The sequence below is a fragment of the Oncorhynchus kisutch genome, linkage group LG6, assembly GCF_002021735.2.
Source record: "Oncorhynchus kisutch isolate 150728-3 linkage group LG6, Okis_V2, whole genome shotgun sequence".
NCBI classification, from domain to species: domain Eukaryota; kingdom Metazoa; phylum Chordata; class Actinopteri; order Salmoniformes; family Salmonidae; genus Oncorhynchus; species Oncorhynchus kisutch.
This window is the reverse complement of record NC_034179.2, coordinates 72004209-72013908: the sequence shown is the minus strand read 5'-3', so window position 1 is coordinate 72013908 and position 9700 is coordinate 72004209.

Sequence of the window (9700 nt, the reverse complement as noted above, 5' to 3'; positions counted from 1 at the left end):
TGTTTAGTGTGTTTCTAGTTTCAAAGTTTGTCACGTGCACAGGATACAGCAGGTGTACAATAGTACAGTGAAATGCATACTTGCAAGCTCTTTCCCAACAATACAGAATATAATAAAAATATATATAATAATTATAGAAATAGATAACACAAGGAATAAATACACAATGAGCAATGATAGCTTGGCTATATACATGGGGCAGTATCGCGTTGATGTGCGGGGGAGCGATGTAATTGAGGTAGATACAGTATGTACATAGAGGTAGGGATACCTACAGTTGAAGTCAGAAATGTACATAAGCTTAGGTTGGAGTCATTAAAACTCGTTGTTCAACCACTCCAAAAATGTATTGTCAAGAAACTATAGTTTAGGCAAATCAGTTAGGACATCTACTTTGTGAAGGACAAGTAATTTTTCCAAAAATTGTTTACAGACAGATTGTTTAACTTATAATTCCCTGTATCACAATTTTAGTGGGTCAGAAGTTTACATACACTAAGTTGACTGTGCCTTTAAACAGCTTGCAAATTCCAGAAAATGATGTCATGGCTTTAGAAGTTTGAGGCTAATGTACATCATTTGAGTCAATTGGAGGTGTACCTGACGATATATTTCAAGGCCTACCTTCAAACTCAGTGCCTCTTTGCTTGACAAAATGGGAAAATCAAAAGAAATCAGCCAATATCTTTTTTTTTGACCTCCACAAGTCTGGTTCATCCTTGGGAGAAATGTCCAAATTCCTGAAGGTACCACGTTCATCTGTACACACAATAGTACGCAAGTATAAACACCATGGGTCCACACAGCCGTCATACCGCTCAGGAAGGAGACGCGTTCTGTCTCCTAGAGATGAACGTACATTGGTGTGACTAGTGCAAATCTATCCCAGAACAACAGCAAAAGGACCATGTGAAGACGCTGGAGGAAACAGGTACAAAAGCATCTATATCCACAGTAAAACGAGTCCTATATCGACATAAGCTGAAAGGCAGCACAGCAAGGAAAAAGCCACTGCTCCAAAACCGCCATAAAAAAGCCGGTCTACGGTTTGGGGACAAAGATCGCACCTTTTGGAGAAATGCCCGCTGGTCTGATGGAACAAAAATATAACTGTTTGGCCATAATGACCATTGTTATATTTGGAGGAAAAAGGGGGAGGCTTGCAAGCCAAAGAACACCATCCCAACCATGAAGCATGGGGGTGGTAGCATCATGTTGTGGGGTGCTTTGCTGCAGGAGGGACTGGTGCACTTCACAAAATAGATGGCATCATAGGGTGGGAAAATGATGTGGATATATTGAAGCAACATCTCAAGACATCAGTCAGGAAGTTAAAGCTTGGTCACAAATGGGTCTTCCAAATGGACAATGACCCCAAGCAAACTTCCAAAGTTGTGGCTAAATGGCTTAAGGACAACAAAGTCAAAGTATTGGAGTGGCCATCACAAAGCCCTGACCTCAATCCCATAGAAAATGTGGGCAGAACTGAAAAAGCGTGTGTGAGCAAGGAGGCCTACAAACCTGACTCCGTTGCACCAGCTCTGTCAGGAGGAATGGGCCAAAATTCACCCAACTTATTATGGGAAGCTTGTGGAAGGCTACCCGAAACCTTTGACCCAAGTTAAACAATTTAAAGGCAATGCTACCAAATACTAATTGAGTGTTTGTAAACTTCTGACCCACTGGGAATGTGATGAAAGAAATTAAAGATGAAATAAATCATTCTCTCTACTACTATTCTGACATATTTCATTCTTAAAATAAAATGGTGATCCTAACTGACCTAAGACAGGGATTTTTTACTATGATTAAATGTCAGGAATTGTGAAAAACTGAGTTTAAATGTATTTGGCTCAGGTGTATGAAAACTTCTGACTTCAACTGTATATGGCAACAGGATAGACAAACAGTAACAGCGTATGTGCCAATGCAGATAGTTAGGTATTGGTTAACTATTTAACTAACTATTTAGCATTATTATGGCTTGGAGATAGAAGCTGTTCAGGGACCTGTTGGTTCCAGACTTGCCATGAGGTATCAGAGAGATCAGTCTATGACTTGGGTGGCTGAACACCGACTGGTATAGAGGTCATAGATGGCTGGGAGCTCGGCCCCAGTAATGTACTGGGACCTACGCACTACCCTATATAGCGCCTTGCGGTCGGATGCCAAGCAGTTGCCATACTAACCGGTAATGCAGCCAGTCAAGATGCTCTCAATGGTGCAGCTGTAGAACTCAATGGTGCAGCTGTAGAATCTTTTCCGCCTCCTGAAAGGAAAGAGGCGTTGTTGTGCCTTCTTCACGACTGTGTTGGTGTGTGAGGACCATGATAATTCCTTAATGTGGACACCAAGGAACTTGAAGCTCTCAACACGCTCCACTACAGCCCCGTCGATGTGGATAGGGGTGTTCTCAGCCCTCTGGTTCCTGTAGTTCACAATCAGCTCCTTTGTCTTGCTGACGTCGAGGGAGAGGTTGTTGTCCTGTCACCACACTGCCAGGTCTCCGACCCCCTCCCTCTAGGCGGTCTCATCGTCCTCATGATCAGGCCTAACACCGATGTGTTGTCAGCAAACTTAATGAAGGTGTTGGAGTCGTGCGCAGGGAGTACAGGAGGGTAATTATAACTTCTTCGGGATCGGTGTCCCTTCCACAGGACGGTTGAGCTAACGTAGGCTAAAGCGATTAGCATGAGGTTATAAGTAACAAGAAAAATTCCCAGGACATAGACATATCTGATATCTGCAGAAAGCATAAATTATTGTTAATCCAACTGCACTGTCCAATTTACAGTAGCCATTACAGTGAAAGAATGTCTTGTTTGAGGAGGGTGCACAATTTTGAACATGAAAAGTTATTAATAAAGAAATTAGGCGCATTTGGGCAGTCTTGATACAAGATTTGAACAGAAATACAATGGTTCACTGGATAAGTCTAAAACTTTGCACATACACTGCTGCCATCTAGTGGCTAAAATCTAAATTGCACCTGGGCTGGAATAATACATTATGGCCTTATTTCAAAGACGATGATACCAAAAAAATACAAAAGAACGGTTGTTTTTTTCTTTCTATTATCTTTTACCCGATCTATTGTGTTATATTATCCTACATTCCTTTCACATTTCCACAAACTTCAAAGTGTTTCCTTTCAAATGGCACCAAGAATATGCATATCCTTGCTTCAGGGCCTGAACTACAGGCAGTTCGTTTTGGGTATGTCATTTCAGGCGAAAATTGAAAAAAGGGGGCAGATCCTTAATTAAGCAAGCACTCATGAGGGGCTCCGTGTTTAGGGTGAGCATGGCGGATGTGTTGTTGCTGCCCATCAGGAAGCATCATTGCCAGGGTTCAGCTGTGTGCCCACTGTGCCACCATTAGGCACATTGCCATAGGATGTGCTACTTTTGTAATGTTTACTATGCTTGCCAAGTCAGAGCTCAAAATCAAACTGATCATGCAATATGATATGCTTTGATGTATTTGACCATAAAAAAATATAAAAAAATGTTACCTCTTTTTCTCCCCAATTTCGTGGTATCAAATTGTTAGTAGTTACTATCTTGTCTAGTAGCTACAACTCCCGTACGGGCTCGGGAGAGACGAAGGTCGAAAGCCATGCGTCCTCCGAAAGACAACCCAACCAAGCTGCACTGCTTCTTAACACAGTGCGCATCCAACCCGGAAGCCAGCCGCACCAATGTGTCGGAGGAAACACCGTGCACCCGGCGACCTGGTTAGCGTGCACTGCGCCTGGCCCGCCACAGGAGTTGCTAGTGCGCGATGAGACAAGGATATCCCTACCGGCCAACCGCTCCCTAACCCGGAAGACGCTGGGCCAATTGTGCGTCGCCCCATGGACCTCCCGGTCGCGGCCGGCTGCGACAGAGCCTGGCCTCGAACCCAGAGTCTCTAGTGGCACAGCTAGCAGTGCCTTAGACCACTGTGCCACCCAGGAGACCGTGTTTGACCGTTTTTATTGATGTTGACTACTTTAAACGCCATCTACAGAACCACTGGCCCGATCGGCACCTAATTTGGTATACAGCATCTATGGATGCACATCTTCAAATATATTCTAAGACTCTAGCTAAAACAATATGGCCGCTATGAGCCGATGGCTTGCACGGATGTTTTTTCCTGTCCAACATCGCCACAATGTGGCCAAACTCAACTATACAGGTTAGCTACTCATATCCTTGAGTATGTGCGCCAAATTTCATCATTGAATCAAACAGATCAAGAGATACAAAAAATGTGCCTGTTATAGCGTCACTGTGAGGTCGATATGAAGGTACTTGCATATGTTGAGTCTTGCCAGTGTTTGCAATGCGTGTACCAAGATGTGTTAAAATACAAATATCTGTGACTGACTTATGTGCCAGAACACGCCCACGTGAATGTTTATTGGTCAGTAGCGGTCATGTTGTTTGACATACTAGGCTGGAAAATTGTGGGTTGAGAGACCTTGGTCCAGAGGCCAGATATCAAGTTTAGTGCAGATCAGTCATTCCCTGCCAGAAGAGTAGCATCATTTTTAAATGCTGTAAAATCCATCATGGCAGACTTTATGGGTCCTTGAGGCAAATGTGTTTCTTGTGAGGAGAGGGACCTGTATACCAAATTTCAATCGCTTGTTATAGTGCCGCCAATTGGCATGGCATGAGAGGGTGTGGCCCATGGATCTTTACCATCATGTCAAGCAGCAAATATAATAGGGTTGCACCAGCTTAGTTGCTGTAAGGTTCAGTGCAGAAAAATGACCCAAAAACAGTAATTTATATAGCAGCAGTGTTAGTGGTTGATAGGTGTGTGAATGGTGATGTGAGAGTGTGCGTGCAAGAGTGTCAGTGTAGGTGAGTGTGGGTAAAGACCAGAGAGTGTGAATAGAGTCAGTGCAGATAGTCTTTGGGTGAGGGTGGGCAGTCATTGTCAGCTGTTCAAGAGTCTTATTGCTTGGGATAGAAGCTGTCTCGGAGTCTGTTGGTTTGAGACCCGATGCTAAGGTATCGCCTGCCAGAGAGTAGCAGAGAGAACACTCCATGGCTGGGGTGGCTGGAGTCTGGCAATTTTTCGGGACATGCTCTGACACCGCCTTCCTGTGTTTGATTGTTACAGTGGGTTCATTTAGTGGGTGGGAGTGAGCTGTGGGGCATAATCTGTCTTGAAATGTGTTCCCCCTGTGCTATAATTATTTCAAAAATTGAAAGGCCCATTGCAGTTAATTTAACAATGGGAAGTTAGCTTAATGACAGTAGCTGATGCAGTTATTAAAACAGCTGTACCTCTTGATTGGTTATTTCTGTTCTGATTTCACATTTGAATAGCATGGAAACAGACCAAGATTTGATACTCTCTAAGTTTGTCTAAGTCAAGAGAAAATGTAGTTGATGTGGTTAATAAAACAGCTGTATAATTTGTTTGGTAGAAGACAGCTGTTCTGATTTCCGATTTGACTAGCAGAGAAGTAAACTAAGATTAGGTTTTTGACTTTAAGTTTTTGACTAAGTTGTTGGGAAAGTGGTCAAAAGTGAAATTGTTCAATTTAAATTAAAGGTTGGAAGTCATGGGAGTTAACAATGGGAGCTTTTGAATGTTGAAGAAGTCCAATTAAAGTGGATTAAGTCTTTTAGGAGGACACAAATCTTATTTTACAAGAAACATATTCCAGACCACCTAGCTTAAAACGGTGTAAGATGAGCAGCGTTCCAAATAACTAAGTCAGAATTAAGTTGTACATTATTTAAAGTGGGACTGCTGTCACAAGTTCCATTAATAAGAGCTGACATGCAACATGTTAGGCCTGGGCTAATTACTGCCCTAGGTTAAGTATAGCCCGGGGGCTAAGACTGCATTGCACTCAACCTTACAGCGCATAATACGGTGTTGTAGTGTGAGGGAGAGTCAACAGCTTCTTCTAATTGGCCTAAAGTAGGCTCTCTTTCATGCGTATCCTCAACATGTTAGATAAATGAAAGTGTACAATAACCATACAACATAGTTTGGGTTTAATGCTCCAAAGTCATGCTAAAGTGTACCAGCATCAGACGGCTGGTAAAAAGCCATGTGAAGAGGCTCAACTAAAGCCACAGACATTCATCATGGCTTTTACCCTATCAAAGTCTAATCTGTTGGGGATTTCATGTGTGTTAACACAGCTACAAATGCAGAGAGCAAACACTTCGACAACAGTGCATAAGTGTCTCGATATATTAAACAACCAGACAATAAATAACCTATTCAATTCCAGGGATTTGCATGAGAAATGGGAGTATTAGTGAACACAGACATCCTCAACATCTACTTTCAGAAGAAGACTGACTTCAAACATTCTCATGTGAGTGAGAGGAAAGGAGAAGAGAGCCAAGCCCGACAGAGAGAGAGCCATGTCTGCCTCTCAGTTTTTGGCATATCTGTGCTCACAATACCATAGATTAGTACAGTGTCACCACAGATCTGCAATAAGCTAATTGCTTAATTAGTTGACCCAATTCGATAAGCTTCTTTTAGCATATCAACAAGACCTACGTAACACATAGCTGTGATTCATAAGACCTACGTAACACATAGCTGTGATTCATGACAACTGGGGTTATTTACGGGGTTACAATTATGAGGGTGAAATAGAAAATGTTATGGTCAATAATGCTCCTTTCATGAAAGTTCTGTAAAATTACATTTGTGATCATGTAAAACATTTCCAGTCCATCACATACTCATGATTAGAATGCTCAGACTACTTGATATGCGCAGCTACTTTACGTCCGCTATGCGTCAGTGTCGGTGTGTCCCTGTTGAAACAATTAAGTTGAATCTGGGAATGATTTCACTGCACTCACAATAATTCTGGACAATGGAGCATGAGGGTTAAACATTAAAATAATTTTCTTATTAGGTTGAAATGGATTAATTTACATTTTCTCCTCGCATACTTTACATATACTGTATGATCTCTTGCACAGCGCAGGAAGGTTTGGGTAAAAGAGCACTATTTGTATAAGATGAACTCATCTATATGCTAATTCATTGGCATGTAGACCTGCTTCATTTCTCTGATTCATTCCTGTTTACCTATTAGCTGTTATAGATGCAAAAGGAAATTGGAATATTAAAAACCAAAAAGCTGAGGGCTACAAAGCATTAGCAGTACATCACCTGTTATTATAGTCGTATTAGGGTGCCACTGTTGGCCTTTGTTTAAGCTGCGCCCAAGAGCCAGGCTCCAAGTGAGGTTTCGTAAATAAAATGAGCCATCCCTTTAGTTAAGTGGGACCTGGTGCACCTGACAAACCATAATGAGGTTTCAGATGTACCTAAGCCGAGACAATGTCTTATGGAAACGGGACCAAAGCCTGTCTGAATATGTAGCTAAGGTTTCTTTTCAGGGGGGCAGTCAAACTTAGTGTCTCAAAGCAACTCTGTTACATGTGCTTAGAACTACTGTGCAAGTTGAATACAACTACCTTTACTAAAACGACACATGGCAACACCAACATGGGCTTATATGGGAGATGTGACAGATCATATTACAACCAGAGCCTAAATGCTAATGTAATTTCACATGAACTGGGCTTAAAGAGATCCAAATCGACCATTCGCTGATACCCACTTCCGTTGTGTTTAAGAGGATGACAACCTCCCTCTTATTGTCTAAGTAATTCACCAAAATTGCCACTTACAGCCGCTCAGAGTTGTACGTTTCATCTCGGAGCTTCCTCTGGTCTTTGCTACTCATCCCATTCCGACTTCCTTCCGAAAACGCCACCACTTCATTAACCTTGCCAGGCGAGAGATAAGACAGGCATTGCATCAAAGCAGTCTGCCCGCAGAGAGAACAGAGCCCAGTCTCTCCACTACACAGCAGCCTTCACACGCCCAAGCAGACACTACACAGACTCATGCGAAACTCAGGAGCGTGTGTTCTAAACTGTGTCACTCAGAGGCTGTCTGAGAAACTAACTACCATATATCCGTTATGTTTTAAACAGTATTGAGTGAGAAGTGTGTTTTTTGAAAGCAAGGTTAGCTTCCCAGAATGCACTGTCCAGAACACATCCAGGAGTCTGAAGGGAACATATTGTACCATACTGTAGAGTGCTCAGTTACACAGAAACACTGTCGATGTTGCATTGACCTCTGACCTTAGAGGCATGGACATGAAAGGAATGCTTGGTGGAAAATAACTATTACCAAAATAAAGTAATTGGCTCTGACAGCAATAATTACTGTAGCAACATATTACAAATATTTACTAAAATAATTTACAAGACTTCTATTTCTACTACACGTTTGTTTTACTTAATCCCTCTGCCCACAATTTCTGAAAAAAAATAAAGGGTAGAAAATGATTTTCCTTTGGAGGAAACTGCAAATCCCTGTCTGGATTCTGTTAAAAGGCTTAAAATGTCACTAAATGCCAGGGCTGAGACTCCTGCTAACATGTAGGTCTTTAAGACAAGATGTTAAAGCGTTGAAAGTTACCTGAAATTGATGAGGTTAATATTCTTATCGCAAACTGAGGGGTTCTGTGAAAGTGGATATTGAAAAAAAGGAAGACGGCACCGTAACCCTTCATATTAGAGGGTATCAAACAGGACTTATGCAGTGTAAACAGCAATTACTCATTGAATTGTTTATCATAGTCTTTAGATACTGAAATACAACAGCATAATTCAAAGAAATTAAATAACATGGGGAAGACATCACTATCTTCATATGGGGGTATTACTATTATATTACACCAACCAAACTGTTCTTGCATAGCAGACTGGAATTCAACAATAAAATCACTTAAAACATCCCTTTATGGAACATCTGAAATGCCAAATATGTCCACAGATGCATCTCACTTATGATTAGCACACTTTCTGATATCAAAGGACCAAAGGCCAAATTCTGTTCCTAGGTTTCTTTGGAGACCATCCTCTCTGGGTTTTCAGCCAAATGTGAATCGCAGGTAAAATACAGTGAAGTCCGTCATCCACGGAGCCAGCACATAGGCTGAGGAGAGTGAGACATTCTGGCATCTATTAAGACTTACGTTATGTATATTGTGTTGGGAGGGGAATTTTACTGATCCATGAAACCAGCAGGAAAAGGATAAGTGTGAGAGTTTTATAAGACCCTGTGGTAAAGCAACTGCATTGCAGAATCTCTGTTAAGTTAAAAGTTGCTGTGGCGTTGAGCAGAAAGTCAGGCAGAATCCTGCATGCCCACTGATAACATGGTTGGATTAGGGATGTTTAAGGGAAGTGAAAATTATTCATTTGAGATGGATGAAAGCTGCACTTGTCAAGTCTACCAGTCATGTACTTTATATATTTCATTTCCACTAGCCAGCACGCATAAATTCTCCTCAATGCAAATTTCTACACTGAAATTGTGAGCATATTTACCTCGGCTCGCTCAAAACGTTCTGGCACAAAAAAAGTATGGTCTCTAAAAAAATGAATTCTCCATTGAAGTCAAACAGTGAACAAAACAATGATATTCGGATTGCTATATCGAGAAACTAATTTTACACATACATTTACAACTTAATGACTACACAAACAACTTTCATTTGAAAGTATGCTTTAAGATTAAATGAATGTGATGCGGTTTAGACCCTGGTTATAGCACATCTAATGACAACTTTTAGCACATGCTCAACTGTGTATAGTGTCTGTCAGTCCACTAAAAGGGTTGCAACTACTGTATG